This window comes from Bubalus kerabau, chromosome 11, assembly GCF_029407905.1.
Source record: "Bubalus kerabau isolate K-KA32 ecotype Philippines breed swamp buffalo chromosome 11, PCC_UOA_SB_1v2, whole genome shotgun sequence".
Lineage (NCBI taxonomy): Eukaryota > Metazoa > Chordata > Mammalia > Artiodactyla > Bovidae > Bubalus > Bubalus kerabau.
In genome coordinates, this window is record NC_073634.1 from 39,213,847 (window position 1) to 39,230,364 (window position 16,518).

Genomic DNA, 16,518 nt, shown 5'->3' on the forward strand with positions numbered 1-16,518 from the left:
CTGGGATTCTCCAGGCAAGAACACTGGAGTGGGTTGCCATTTCCTTCTCCAGTGCACGAAAGTGAAAAGTTAAAGTGAAGTCGCTCAGTCGTGTGCGACTCTTAGCGACCCCATGGACTGCAGCCTACCAGGCTCCTCCGTCCATGGGATTTTCCAGGCAAGAGTACTGGAGTGGGGTGCCATTGCCTTCTCCGATAGAGACCTAAAATCACTGCAGATGGTGACTGCAGCCACGAAATTAAAAGACGCTTACTCCTTGGAAGAAAAGTTATGACCAACCTAGATAGCATATTCAAAAGCAGAGACATTACTTTGCCAACAAAGATCCGCCTAGTCAAGGCTCTGGTTTTTCCAGTGGGCATGTATGGATGTGAGAGTTGGACTGTGAAGAAAGCTGAGTGCCGAAGAATTGATGCTTTTGAACTGTGGTGTTGGAGAAGACTCTTGAGAGTCCCTTGGACTGCAAGGAGATCTAACCAGTCCATTCTGAAGGAGATCAGCCCTGGGATTTCTTTGGAAGGAATGATGCTAAAGCTGAAACTCCAGTACTTTGGCCACCTGATGCGAAGAGTTGACTCATTGGAAAAGACTCTGATGCTGGGAGGGATTGGGGGCAGGAGGAGAAGGGGACAACAGAGGACAAGATGGCTGGATGGCATCACTGACTCGATGAACGTGAGTTTGAGTGAATTCCAGGAGTTGGTGATGGACAGGGAAGCCTGGCGTGCTGCGATTCATGGGGTCGCAGAGTCGGACACAACTGAGCGACTGAACTGAACTGAACTGAACCCTACCTAATGAGGATGGACATAGGTATAATGCTATTAACTTGATACAACAAACAGTGGGGCTGAACTTTAACAATATTATCCACCACAAAATTTTGTTATGAAGGGAAATTCTGGAGGAGTTAATGAAAAAATAGAACGCCAGAAGATAGTTAGACATTAACAAAGTAAGTACACACATACACCATTAGCAAATTATGTACACTGTGAATTCTGTAGGTATCAGGCTATTACACTAACTTTTTAGAACTGTAACTGTGAAGAAATATCAGTACCTACAAGGATAGCAGAGATGTATATAGGAAGCTCTGATTTCTGTGCCTGATGACGGGAAACGTGTTTTGAAAAACAAGATTTTCAATTTCATTTCAAGCATACAGTTATTCTATATCTTCTACTGTTGTAGGAGGCAAGAAGTTAGAATCAACAAGTCTCAGTCAAAAGTTAAAAAGGCACTAGACATTTGGACAAAGGACCACACTTGAAAAATGGTAATATAGATGAAACAATGGAAAGATAAAATCCTTAAATTTCCCTCATAAGGATAAAGAAGTTCTTTAATCAAGAATTCTCTTATACTGGAAGGTTTCAGATATTCAAACACCTTGGTTGAAATAGTATCACTGAAGTAGTTTAACCTAACTTCTCTTATTTCTAAGTTAATATTCAAGGACATTTTATCAGGCAAAGAATGACAGTTTTTCAAGCTAAGTTATTTTTCTATAATCAATTAAAATCAACCTATTTTGGGGTGGAGGTCAGGATAGAAAAGGAAGTAAATTTGTTTCATATCCAATTCATACATCATTATCAGTGACTGCTGGCAAAAATCACTCTACAGTCAAGACCCTGAGTTGAAGATTATCAGGTTGTCAGTGGTGATATATGAAACAGAGTGAAAATAAGATTGTTTCCATGAATTAGGCTGACCTTCTAAAAATGAAAGTAGAAAAAAATTTTGTTTTGATTATTAAATATAGTACAGAAGTCAGAGAGAAAAATTTTAGTATCATAAATACACTAAGATATCTGATTTCTGTATGTCTAGTGAAAAAATTTCTCAGTGGCAAAGCAGTACTTTTATACCTTTGGCTAATTATCTCAAAACAAAGCAACTGGTTAACTAACAGGTAATAATTAAAAAATAGTGGTTTAGAAAAGTGTATTCAGAGCTTACACCCTACTCAGACAGGCTGAGACCTGAGACCTGCTATCATGCTTGCACCTGGACAAACATCTCCTCGAGCAACAATAACAAGAGATTGTGTGCTACTAAAAAGTACTATGCATGCATAGATGGAGCAAATTCTGGACAAGAGAGACTAAAAAACCCAAATGCCACTTCTGAAGAGCCTAGAGCAAAAGGGGGTCAGGGGCAAAAGCAGGGTACTGCGCAGGCCCCCTGCACACACCACCACATAAGACGCTGGCAAGCTACCTAAGCCACTCCTCTGGCCCAAACTCTCCTCACGCTCCTACCCACACCCCACATAAGGAACAAGCTCGCCCCCACTTAGGAAATGAGCAAGGGAACCTGCTGTTTGTTCTCACTCCCACTGCTATAGCAGGGGCTCCAATAAAGCCTTGCTTGAATTTCTAGTCTGGCCTCTGATCAATTTCTATTGGTTAAGGAGGCCAAGAACCCTGGCTGGTAACACTACCATCAAAGCCTCTCCTTTGGAAGAACTGAGTAACTTCTTATTCTTATATAACAAGTTAACAAACTGGAGGGGTAGTGGGAACCATTCCATGACCAAGTGTATTATGCTTCAATAAAAGTTAATTTAAAAAAATACCCAAATTTGAACTTAATATTTGTTCCTCCTTATCATAAGGAAACTATGCTTCTTGAGGAGAGAAACTGGGTCCCCTTCCCCTTACGTGCTCAAGGCCAATCTCAGACAAAAGACCAACAACAAATAAGCATTGACTAGGTGAATGAAACGTAAATATCTAAAATAAAATGAGACTTTCTCTTTTTAAGAATTCATTCCTCTCCAAACAGAACAGGTTTCAGAACTGTATTTCTTGATATGACAATATAACGGCACTAAACGAGCCATTGTAACAATAGAAAACAGAGAACAACTTTTTCTAGTATTAAACCATGGGCAAAAGACTGTGACTCCTAAAGAAAGGGAAGGAAATACATGAGGTGAGATCCATGATGACCCCAGCCATCTGCCTGGGGACATTTCTAGATTATGGGGCAGTGAGCTCAAGTCCAGGCATAAAAAGAGTAAGGTTGAAGAAAGAATACTCCAAGAACAGGAAACAGCCCAGAAGAGTGCAGCAGTCCGCTGAGCTGAGAGATCAGAGTTTAAGCAGTTGAAATTGGCGGGGCAAAGCCCAAGAGAAAAGAGAACTGTGCTGAGGGGAAGTCCCACTGTGGAAGTCTGCAAAGAATCCTTCCTGAGGTTCGGGTTACACATGTACAAGGAAGATGAATCTTACCAGAGAACTGCTAAAGAGTTAAGAGTGGAACAGACAACCAGAAGACAAACAGCGCTGAGGGGCAATGGAACTCCAAGGAGTTCTGGCCCGGTCAGAGTGGTGAAACCACATGGCTTGCTACTTCAATACCTCATTAACACTCCGGGCATCTATCTAAGAAATCCAAAAGGCAGAGCCCTCGGAATAAAGACATCTAAGACTAAGCACTACTCTAGACCTTCTCTGCTGCTGCTGCTGCTGCTAAGTCGCTTCAGTAGTGTCCGACTCTCTGCGACCCCATAGACGGCAGCCCACCAGGCTCCCCCGTCCCTGGGATTCTCCAGGCAAGAACACTGGAGCGGGTTGCCATTTCGTTCTCCCATGCATGAAAGTGAAAAGTGAAAGTGAAGTCGCTCAGTCGTGTCTGACTCTTAGAGACCCCATGGACTGTAGCCTACCAGGCTCCTCCATCCATGGGATTTTCCAGACCTTCTCTAATAAAGCCTAAATAAGCTCTGATCAAAATGCAGGCAGAGGATGGGAGTTGAGTCCTCCTGGAGGTCAGACCTGGAAAATATGATCTCAACAGAGCATAAAACCAAATCTAAACATATTTAAGGTGATAAGCCAGTAAATAATCTATTATTTTAAAAAAGAAAAAAATCATTATTTCTCAGAGGATAACAAAATTCAAGTCTCTATGAAATACTATCCACAATGTCCAGTATACAAGTCAGAAAGTAGTAAGGAGAAACTAACCCCAAGACGGTCCAGATTCTGGATTGAATAGATTAACTAAAGCAGCTACTATAAAAATATGTTAATATCTATGGTATACAGAGAGCCTAGAGAGAGAATCTGAGCAGAGGGAAAAAACTTAAAAAAAAAAAAAAAGAACTAAATGGAAATTCTAGAACTGAAAAAAGAAACAGATGTGCTTGAAAGAACAGAGATAGTAGAAGAGTTGATGATCTTGAAGACATTAATATAAATCATCCAATCTAAAGAAATGAGAGAGGGAAAAAAAACACTAAAGGAAAACCAACTGTATATTAGGGCCCTGTGCACAACATCAAACAGTGCACCATACATTAGCTGGAGTCCCAGGAGAAAAGAATAAGAATCAGGCACCAAAAAAACATACTTGAAGAAATAATGCCTGAAATTTTACAAAATTTGATTTTAAAAACAAAAACAAAAGCCATATTCACTTACAGATCCCAGAAAATCAGCAAACCAGTGTTTTGGAAGTAGTCACTGTACTTAAGACTTCACATTATATGTAAGTTAAGGATGATTATATACACATACTTGACAGCTCTGTGGAAGAATTTAAATGATTATAAAAGGGGGTGCAAACAACAAGCCACTGAAACCAACTTAGCTATAATAATAGTTTAATTTTTTTCCAGGGCTCTTCAGTTCAGTTCAGTTCAGTCACTGAGTCATGTCCAACTCTTTGCGACCCCATGAACAGCAGCACGCCAGGCCTTCCTGTCCATCAACAACTCCTGGAGTTTACCCAAAATCATGTCCATTGTGTCGGTGATGTTATGCAACCATCTCATCCTCTGTTGTCCAACATCAGGGTCTTTTCAAAAGAGTCAGTTCTTGGCATCAGGTAACCAAAGTACTGAAGTTTCAGCTTCAGCATCAGTCCTTCCAATGAATGTTCAGGACTGATTTCCTTTAGGATGGACTGGTTAGATCTCCTTGCAGTTCCAGGGACTCTCAAGAGTCTTCTCCAACACCACAGTTCAAAAGCATCAATTCTTCGGGGCTCAGCTTTCTTTATAGTCCAACTCTCACATCCATACATGACTACTGGAAAAAATCATAGCCTTGACTAGACAGACCTTTGTTGACTAAAGTCTCTGCTTTTTAATATGCTGTCTAGGTTGGGAGAAGGCAATGGCAACCCACTCCAGTACTCTTGCCTGGAAAATCCCATGGACGGAGGAGCCTGGTGGGCTGCAGTCCGTGGCGTCGCTAAGAGTCGGACACAACTGAGTGACTTCACTTTCACTTTACACTTTCATCCACTGGAGAAGGAAATGGCAAGCCACTCCAGTGTTCTTGCCTGGTGAATCTCGGGGACAGGGGAGCCTGGTGGGCTGCCGTCTATGGGGTCACACAGAGTCGGACACGACTGAAGCAACTTAGAAGCAGCAGCAGGTTGGTCATAACTTTCCTTCCAAGGAGTCTTAATTTCATGGCTGCAGTCACCATCTGTAGTGATTTTGGAGCCCAAAAATATAAAGTCTGATACTGTTCCCACTGCTCCCCATCTATTTCCCATGAAGTGATGGGACCAGAGGCCATGATCTTATTTTTTTGAACGTTGAGCGTCAAGCCAACTTTTTCACTCTCCTCTTTCTCGTTCATCAAGAAGCTCTTTAGTTCTTCTTTACTTTCTGCCATATGGGTGGTGTCATCTGCATATCTGAGGTTATTGATATTTCTCCCAGCAATCTTGATTCCAGCTTGTGCTTCATTGAGCCTAGCGTTTCTCAGGATGTACTCTGCATATAAGTTAAATAAGCAGGGTGACAATATACAGCCTTGATGTACTCCTTTTCCTATTTGGAACCAGTCTGTTGTTCCATGTCCAGTTCTAACTGTTGCTTCCTGACCTGCATACAGGTTTCTTAAGAGGCAGGTCAGGTGGTCTGGTACTCTCATCTCTTTCAGACTTTTCCACAGTTTATTGTGATCCACACAGTCAAAGGCTTTGGCATAGTCAATAAAGCAGAAATAGATGTTTTTCTGGAACTCTTTTGTTTTTTCAATAATCCAACAGATGTTGGCAATGTGATCTCTCATTCCTCTGACTTTTCTAAATCCAGCTTGAACTTCTGGAAGTTCACGGTTCATGTATTGCTGAAGCCTGGAGAATTCTGAGTATTGCTTTACTAGCGTGTGAGATGAGTGCAACTGTGTGGTAGTTTGAGCATTCTTTGGCATTGCCTTTCTTTGGGATTGAAATGAAAACTGACCTTTTCCAGTCCAGGGCTCTTATTTGCATTCAAAAGAAAACTGACCATTTTACCATGTCCTTTAAGACTCAGCAATAGTCAATAATTAATCCAATCATTCAACCGTGCCAAAGACAGTACTAAGCACAAGAGGCATAGAAAGCAACCAACCTACAAAGTAGTTGCCTTCATGGAACTTCTATTCTAGTGGGACTGATAATAAGTAAGCACACTGATAAAATAAGTTCTAACAAAAGTAACGGTGAAATTATTTTTTGGGAAAAAAAAAAAAAAGTGAAACTAACCAGGTAAAGTAACAGGCAGTAACTGAGTTTGAGAATGCTATGGTCTGATCTCGGAAGCTAAGCAGGGTCGGACCTGGTTAGTACTTGGTTGGGAGAATGCCACAGTAGAAAATGGGACAGACATCATCTCTTTGAAAGAGAAACTTCTGAACAGAGAGAGACAAGAAGCAGTAAGCATGCAAAAAAGTGGAAGGCGAGTACTCCAAACAGGAAATAAGAAGTGTAAAGGCAGTGAGGTAGAAGAGCTGAGTATGTGTAAGGAATAATAAGATGGTTAGGAGAGGAAATAAAGCAACAAAGGTAGAAAGAAGTCAAATTTTGTAAGTCCTGAAAAAAGTTAGGTGTTTTTGCCTTTTTTTTTTTTTTTTTTAAGGAAAAATGAATTTGTAGCAACTTCTAGGAGCACAGCTCATCACCTGCTTGTTCGGAACATAAATCTTGAGGAGTTGAGTGATCTGCCCAATGTCACAGAGCTAATGTCTATCAGACTGGAGACCAAGCTTTCCAGCTATTAGTTAGGACTCCCTCAACTAGTCCCGGTAATATTAAAAAGAATAGGAGTCAGCAAACTTTCTGTAAAGAGCCAGAAAATACAGACAGTCCCCAACTTAAGATGGTTCAACAATGATTTTTTGACTTTACAATGATGTAAAAGGGAGACACATTCAGAAGAAACTGCACTTTGAATTTTGATTGGGCTAGCAACATGTGGTATGACCATCTTTCACAACACTGGACAGTGGCAGCAAGCTGCAGCTCCCCAACAGCCAGCCACAAATCACGAGGATAAACAAATGACACACTCGCAACCATTCTGTTTTTCACTTTCAGTATAGTTTCAATAAGTTACATGAGATATTTAACACTTTATTATAACACAAGCTTTGTATAAGATGTTTGTGCCTAATGTAAGGCACAATGTAGGCTAATGAACGTGTCATGAGCACATTTAAGGTAGGCTAGACTAGGCAATGACGTCTGGTAGGCTAGATGTATTAAGTGGATTTTTAACTTACAACATTTTCAGCTTACAGTGGGTTTACTGGGATGTAACCCTTTCCTAAGTTGAGGAAGATCTGAACTCTATTACATCTAGCTTCTCTGGTTCAACATTATATTAATAAGATCTGTCAGTATTATTGCCTCCAGTTGCCGATCACTCCTTTTTGTTGCCGTATACCATTTCATTGTGTAATTGTGTAAATTGTGTAAATTGTGTAATTGTGCAATTGTGTAAATAGAACACAATTTATTTACCCACTCTATTGCTGGTAGATGCTGTTTGGATAGCTTTCTGTCTGGGGCTGTTAAAGAGTGTGGAACAATAAGAATATTCTAGTACATGTCACTTTTAGTGAACAGTGATACACATTACTTTTGCATATATTCCAAAGGATGGAATTGTTGGGACAGAAGATATGTACATATTTAGCTTTAGTAAATTCTTCCAAACAGTTTCTCAAAGTGGCTAAAACAAATTCACACTCCCACCAGCAATCTATCTTCCAGTTGCTCCACATTCTCATAAACACTCTGCATTTTCAATCTTTTCTTTTTTAGCCATTCTGGTAGATGTGTAATGTTTACTCTTACCTTAAGCATCAGTTACCTCAAATTCTCTTTGAAAGTCGTCAAGATATGAATAAATAAACAAAATATAACACTGTCTTTGTTCTGAGTTCCTTTGGGACTCATTAACTTGGGTACAAGTCAAGTCACGTTAACTGTAAACTACAATTTCAAATCCTGACATTGGGGTTACAGAAGAAACAATTTGATAACAGCTATAACTGGCTGACAGTATACTGGAGTTCACTATATTCTCTTTTCAAATACATTTTAAATGCTTCACAATAAAAGTTTTTAGTATTTTTCACTAGCTCATGGCCCCATCTGCATTATATGGAAACTGCATTACCTAACAAATTCTACCCCAACAAAGACTAGTTCTAGTCTCCTAAACCTGTCATCTTCTGCTCTGAGACACCTTCCTGGTGGTTCACAGTTGTAAAGGCCATTTGAAGTTTATAACTGGCACAGTGCCAATGAGAATGTCACCCAGGCCATAGGTTTATCTCCCAATTCTGAATATGCAAGATGCCGAAGTACTGCTGGTTTCCCTGCAGTCCCACTGTATAGGCAACATGCTATGTATCTGAGCACCCGTGGAAAAGATGCCCTGTACCCTAACCTTCAACATGTTCTGTCCCTAAGCCTCCTACAGCGTAGGGCCACTAATAACCCTGTTCCTCTCAGAGCTGCTCACAGAAACATATCCTTCACCTTCTGCTTTCAGCTCCTCTCACTACAGGGCTCAAATATGAATTCCAGGCTGTTCTCCAATACCCATGTTTCCCAAAAGCCCCCCTACCTCCCGGTCACGCAAATAAAAATCCCCACCTGAAAACCATTAATTCTACCCCCAAATTTGCCATCTACTGGTTCATGCTCACACAAATGCTCAGATGTCTCAAACATATCTGAATTATAATTTAGGATCATAATGGTGTCCTAACTCTAATGGAAAGAACACAGACTGTGTAGTCAGGCACTCTGCCCAGCTATGAGCAAGTTATTCCCTCATTCACACTTATAAAAGGACTAATCTACTTACCTAGGGGTTTTTATTTTGACTAAATAATTAATATAAGTAAAATATATTAAGTGCTCAATAAATGTTCCTTTTTTCCCTCCCTCAGTCCCCTTACCCACTTCCTGATAAACTACTGGTCAACTTCTCTTCCTAACAAACTCTACAAATAGGATACTCAGAAGGTTATTAGCTTTTCAATCATGAGGAATTAGGCCATAATTAAAATTACCTCAATTATACAGACCTCTGATTAAACTTCTCTTACTGGTCACCAACACTCCACGTACCCTAAGGTCAGTCTGTCGCCTTTGCGGAATCAATTCTTCTGACCATCAACCCAATTAACTGCAGCAAACATCACCAGCATTACAGGAACTGCATATTCAGGTCCCCTTCAAAATGAGAGTGCCGACTCTCAGGTTTCCCCAATTTACTGTCCAAATTATTTCCTCCATGATAATCACCCACAAATCAGCTTTATTAGTTTAATAAATGCTTGTGTTTAACTTTCCTCCTCCACAGCCATAACTGATCTTACAAACATATACACTATTTCCCATTCAAAATAGGAATTCAAAGCCCATAATCCTTTCTTTCCATGGTCACCTCCTCTATGAACAGTCATTCACTTACCTGATTTTTCTCTCTTTCAAAAAACAGAACTGGGTCTACAGGTAGGCAGATGTTTATTAACACAGAACCTTTACACTTTTTTTTTGTCCTTCCACTTCCTGTCAAAGTTTTCACAGACCTAAAGACACTTCTTTAGATGGTTTGGAGCATAAGTCTGATAATCACCTAATCAACTGAGAATAATGAGGGAAATTCAGTTGCAATTTCTACCATCCTACTGATAAGCAAAGTTGACAGAATAAGTTGGTGTCTTCTTTGTTCCCTCACCTCTCTACATGGGACCCACCTAGTACTACATGCTATGGCAAAGAGGACCAACATTCCAAAGACAGAAGAGGACTATAGCTCATTTAAGGATGTACGAAGAGCTGCACTCTCCAATGCAGAAGCCAGCAGCCATATGTGGCTACTTAAATCTGATTAATTAAAATTAAATGAAAATTTGAATACCTCAATCAAACTAGCCTCATGGAAACTGTTCAAGATCCACACTAGGCTAGTGATTGGACAGTACAAATTTAGGACACTTTCAAGAGTTACTGTACTGTCAAACTCAGCACATTTTTTAGCCTTAAGAATTGTTGCAAGCTCACTGAGCATTTTCTGTTGTTCGGAAGAAAGTCCACTGCCTATAAGTGCAAGAGGCCCATCCCGATGCTGACCAGTGTTTACTACTGAGCAATGACTGGTTGATGATGATTCCTTCTTCTCCGGTAGCAGCAACAGCGATTTCATATTTTTACTGTCTGCATAATCCACAGGTCGCAGACCAAATATGTTGACTGCCTCCCTGGAGCCTCCAAGGCAAGTAACAGCTTGACAATGTGCACATGCCCCTGCTTCACTGCGTCATGAAGAGGTGAGTCATTCTGAAACCCAGCGGTGCTCACCAACGCCTTGTGCTGGAGCAGCAACTCCACCACCTTCAGGTGCTCGTGACTGCAGGCTTAGTGCAATGTGTCCATCTGGCATGGTCTTTAACATTTGGGTCGCTTCCACTTTGTAAGAGGTATTCAACAGAAGGGATGTCACCCTTAATTGAAGCAATATGGAGCAAAGTCTCTCCTCGATGATTTCTCTTCACAGCTGTAAGGCTAATGGGCCACAGCTTTGTTGCTGAGGGACTACACATCATTCGTCTGTAACTTGGACTGTTCAGTGTAGAAGGCAGTGTAGCTGGTGAAAGGCTAACGGATTCATCCAATACAGTACGGCTTTTCCTCCTTAATGTGTCACCAACTTTGTTTGAAGGTGGTGAAGAACAGCCAGGCAATGGCATGTTTCTGAGAGCACTGTTTGCTTAACAGAGTTTCCACCAGTGCTCTGACTGCTGCTTCTGCATCTCTTAGAAACAGGACTGGAAATTCTGTTGTGATGCCCACACTTCCCATTACAACCTAATGGCAAGGATTTCTTGGACGGAAGATAGTTTGCAGAGACTGTCTTCTCAGGAGTCACTACTTCATTCTTGCTCTCAATTTCTGGAGATTGCAAGGATTCTTAAGGCTAAAAAATGTGCTGAGTTTGACAGTACAGTAACTCATATCATTGTTCCTGGTGATACAGTTCAAAGCACCCTGAAATGTATGCTTGGAATTCTCAGTGGATGCTGGATCCTAAAATTCGAATGGGTGAAAGCATGTCTACCAAGCAAAGAATGTGAACAGGAAGAAAAGTTGAAATTCCTGAAGGACCACAGAAAAGCAGGCTCAACAGAGAACAGCTGTTGCCAAAGTGGTTTGATGGATGTTACTTCTATTTTGGGGGAACCTTCAAACACTATCCAAAGGACAACCTTTTTAAGCTTGTCGCAGCCAGTGGGGCCCACATCCTCATTAGAAAGCCCAAGCCAGACAGTGACGTGACTCAAACCATCAATACAGTCGCATACCATGCCAAACTTGGTTCTGATCAGCGCTTCTGCACACAGTATATCATCTATGAGGACTTGTCTAATCATCGCCCAGAAACGGTTCGGCAGGGCGAAGTCTGGATGGCTCCTTCCAGCTGGTTTATAAATTGTGTGATGTCCTTTGAGTTGCTCCCTCTTGACAACTGAACTCACACAGTGTGTTAACCTAGTGATTGCACTGTTTTCATCAGTCACATTTTTACAAATAGGTAGACTCATTCATCGGAGAAGATGATGGCACCCCACTCCAGTACTCTTGCCTGGAGAGTCCCATGGATGGAGGAGCCTGGTGGGCTGCAGTCCATGGGGTTGCGAAGAGTTGGACACGACTGAGAGGCTTCACTTTCACTTTTCACTTTCATGCATTGGAGAAGGAAATGGCAACCCACTCCAGTGTTCTTGCCTGGAGAATCCCAGGGATGGGAGAGCCTGGTGGGCTGCTGTTCATGAGGTCACACAGAGTCGGACATGACTGAAGTGACTTAGCAGCAGCAGTAGCAGCAAGTTCCACCGGACAGCTTTGGTCTAGATTTTAGAATTTAACTGAACTGGAATTTAACCTAGAATACTAGGCATATCTACCTCCAAGATACATGCCTGGCAATGAGGACAGGGGGCCAGGCCATTAGTTGTGGTTCCTATGGTTTGAGACAGGTGTTCAAGGAGAGAAAGGAAATGAGTAATTCTGGAACCTGGAAAAGTACTGTGGATTCTCAAAGAGAAAAAGAAAGTAGAATCATAAGATTTGATATTACACTGCCATCCAACAGGGACCAAAGTTCAAGGATAAAGAATAAAGATGAAATAAAACATCTCATTTTGAAGACAGACCCCAGGCAATACAGAGAGTGGAAAGGCTTTCCTTTCTTCAATCCAAACAGATTCTGTCTATAAGACTCTAGCTGAGACAGCAGAAAAGAAAAACCAGAAGCTCTGAGGACAGGGACACTGCTCTTCCCACAACAGGTCAGACTACTGTGCTGAAGAAACTGTACAAACTGAAGTCTAAGAAAGCAAAAATGATATGAGAACATCATTTCCTGCAATAATTTATAGGGAGACATTTATACTGTTGAAGAAACACAGTTTTTCCATTTCCTATATTTAAGAGGGAAAAAGAAGTAATCTGGGATAACATAACCTGAATATCAAATATTGTTGAAAAGAAGAAATGAAGGAAATGGAAGCAGCCGCACATGAAACTTCTAACCAAAATCAAAACTAGGCTGAGGCACGGAGCACACTGAGTGCAGTCACAAGGCCCACACAAAGACTTCATGAACACGTGGACTCAACACAGGATTCTCATCTGGGAGAAACAGGGTAAGAAATAAAGAGCTACACAAAATATAAGTAATAAATCTAGGAATAAGAAACTCAAACTAAAAATAGTAAGCAATGATCATTATTTAATGCAGCATTCATTAAAGAATAAATTTCTAAAGGAAGGACTTTTAAAAATGTGATTATCCTACTGAATGTTCTTTTGGAAAAACGCCAAAAGTGACACTGTGTTCTAAGGAACTCCTGTAGACAAGTTCTGTCGAAACGCAAAAATTGTAGTGAGTTGAGTTTTACATCTACAAGCTAGAAATATACTCTTTCATCTTGAGGCTCAGATTTTGACCACAATTCTACTGAGAAATATCATGATCAGTAAGGCTGTATAGATATGCAGATGACACCACCCTTAAGGCAGAAAGTGAAGAGGAACTAAAAAGCCTCTTGATGAAAGTGAAAGAGGAGAATGAAAAAGTTGGCTTAAAGCTCAACATTCAGAAAATGAAGATCATGGCATCTGGTCCCATCACTTCATGGCAAACAGATAGGCAAACAGTGGAAACAGTGTCAGACTTTATTTTGGGGGGCTCCAAAATCACTGCAGATGGTGACTGCAGCCATGAAATTAAAAGACGCTTACTCCTTGGAAGGAAAGTTATGACCAACCTAGACAGCATATTGAAAAGCAGAAACACTACTTTGCCAACAAAGGTTCGTCTAGTCAAGGCTATGGTTTTTCCAGTGGTCATGTATGGATGTGAGAGTTGGACTGTGAAGAAGGCTGAGCGCCGAAGAATTGATGCTTTTAAACTGTGGTGTTGAAGAAGACTCTTGAGAGTCCCTTGGACTGCAAGGAGATCCAACCAGTCCATTCTGAAGGAGATCAGCCCTGGGATTTCTTTGGAAGGAATGATGCTAAAGCTGAAACTCCAGTACTTTGGCCACCTCATGCGAAGAGTTGACTCAATGGAAAAGACTCTGATGCTGGGAGGGATTGGGGGCAGGAGGAGAAGGGGACGACAGAGGATGAGATGGCTTGATGGCATCACTGACCCGACGGACCTGAGTCTGAGTGAACTCCGGAGTTGGTGATGGACAGGGAGGCCTGGCGTGCTGAGATTCATGGGGTCACAAAGAGTCAGACACGACTGAGCAACTGAACTGAACTGAAATGAAGCATGTATAGAACAGTTTAACCACAGGCTGGACATCTCCTCCACTTACAGCAAGAAGTTGGTGATTTCTGAGGGGTCTCAGAGATTACCTATATATTATATTAGTACCTTTGATTTATACATGAATTTTTAACTGCATCTACACTCTGAAGTTCTGCATCTATTCTCCATTATGCACTTCATTTTTCTATATAATTCAACAATAAAATAATTTTCATTGCTTATCTAATCTGTGCAAACCTTTTCCCTATCTCTTTCACAAAGCAAAAAAGAATATTTGCAACAACTTTATCTACTGTGTATTTCTCTGGTCCTGTGATTACACTGACATCTGGTGGCACTAGAAAGGAATCTAGACAAGCAATGAAAAACAAATTTTTTTCCACTGTTGTGAATTCATCCTACGAATTCTATGACCTCAGATTTTATGTTTTTCTAAGATTACCTATTCCTAGGACAGCAAAGTACTATACTAACTCCACTGATGGTACATGTTAGTTTCAAACTTTCATTTTAATAAAGTGACTGCCAAAGATGGAAAATTATTTCAAAAATGTCACTGGGTAAGCTGGACTACCCACAGGTATTTATCTCATAATTAAATTTTATAATCAGAATGGGATAACCAACAAAACCTTATTGTATAGCACATGGAACTCTGCTCAATGTTATGTGCCAGCCTGGATGGGGGTGGGGGTTTAAGGTAGAATGGAATCATATATACATATGGCTGAGTCCCTTCACCATTCACAAAACTATCACATTGTTAATTGGCTATACTCCAATACAAAATATTTGCAGTGTTAAAAAAGAATTAAATTCAAATATAAAAAATAAAGTTGGAGAAGCCAAAAAATAAACAAATTTTATAATCAGAACAGTTAAAGTAAGTCTTTCCCATTAAAGATATATACATAGTTTCAAGCACTGTTCCTATATATTCAAATATATTTCTATAATGTGTCTTGGCCCTGAAGCTTTAGTCTGAGAAGTGAAAAGGAAAGTCGCACAGTCATGTCTGACTTCTTTGCAACCCCATGGACTATACTCCATGGAATTCTCCAGGCCAGAATACTGGAGTGGGTAGCGTTCCCCTTCACCAGGGGATCTTCCCAACCCAGGGATTGAACCTAGGTCTCCTGCATTGCAGTTGGATTCTTTACCAGCTGAGCCACCAGGAAAGCCCATTAATCTCTTACTGGGCCTAATTTAAGTTAAACTTTATCATGCTGCTGCTACTGCTAAGTCGCTTCAGTCGTGTCCGACTCTGTGCGACCCCACAGACGGCAGCCCAGCAGGCTCCCTCGTCCCTGGGATTCTCCAGGCAAGAACACTGGAGTGGGTTGCCATTTCCTTCTCCAATGCATGAAAGTGAAAAGTGAAAGTGAAGTCGCTCAGTCGTGTCCGACTATTAGCGACCCCATGGGCTGCAGCCTACCAGGCTCCTCTGTCCATGGGATTTTCCAGGCAAGAGTACTGGAGTGGGGTGCCATTGCCTTCTCCAAACTTTATCATAGGTATACATTTATAGGAAAAAACAGTACACACATGGTTTGGTATAATCTGAGGTTTCCAGCATCCACTGCTGATCTTGGAACAACATATGCTCCACAGATAAGGGAGAACTACTAAATTGACATAAAATTAAAAAACAAACAAAACTAACCCAGGGTTCAAACCCAGGTCTCCCACATTGCAGGTGGATTCTTTACCAGCTGAACCACAAGAGGAGCCAATCTTTGGTCTAAAATGTAGTATTTTATTGCTTAGAAAATATTTTTCTAAAGTTATAATGAAAAGTTCACTTCTTATAAAGGATCTGGTGTCTCCCAATAACTAACAATCTTAAAAAGGTATATTGATAGGAAAAACCATGACCTCATGGGCAAAGTTTATTATGTTAAGAATATATTAATAACAAAGCTTATGAAAGTACCTAATTCCATGATATGTCTCTATTTCTGATACAGAGAAGTCAAATGGGCAATTAGACAACAGAGACCATATCCAGAAAAGCACATCTTTCAATCACATGGAAGTCTTAGGAGACAAAAAACTAAAATTCTACTATTTTATTATTTCTCCACATGTCTCCCCACCAACAGAGCTGAGAGAAACATTTTAGACAGCACATCTTTAAATTTACATATTCATCCAGAATTATAACAGTGAATTCTACAACTCTTTATAATTATCCAGTTCACATTCCTGAAATTCTCATAAAGCAGTATCCTCCTTAAAGGAGCCACCTCTGCATGATCTCTCCACAGTATGGCTTAGAGAAATAAACCACTACACTGAGGAGTCCCTAGCAAAGAAAAAGTATATGGCAAAACATCCCTCATCCCAAAGACTCCTAATTATAGAAAAGCAACACTTTTATTTCAGCCATGCTAACCAGTGATGTTCATTACACAATTGGC

The 16,518-nt window shown here is 40.7% G+C and overlaps 1 protein-coding gene and 1 pseudogene across 4 annotated transcripts in view; one reads left to right on the forward strand and one right to left on the reverse strand.

Moving 5' to 3' along the window:
- ASB3 (ankyrin repeat and SOCS box containing 3) overlaps positions 1 to 16,518 on the reverse strand; it is a 122,272-nt gene that overhangs the window by 46,720 nt on the left and 59,034 nt on the right. The window lies entirely within an intron of this gene.
- On the forward strand, positions 11,128 to 11,786 carry LOC129622677 (BRCA1-associated RING domain protein 1-like; annotated as a pseudogene).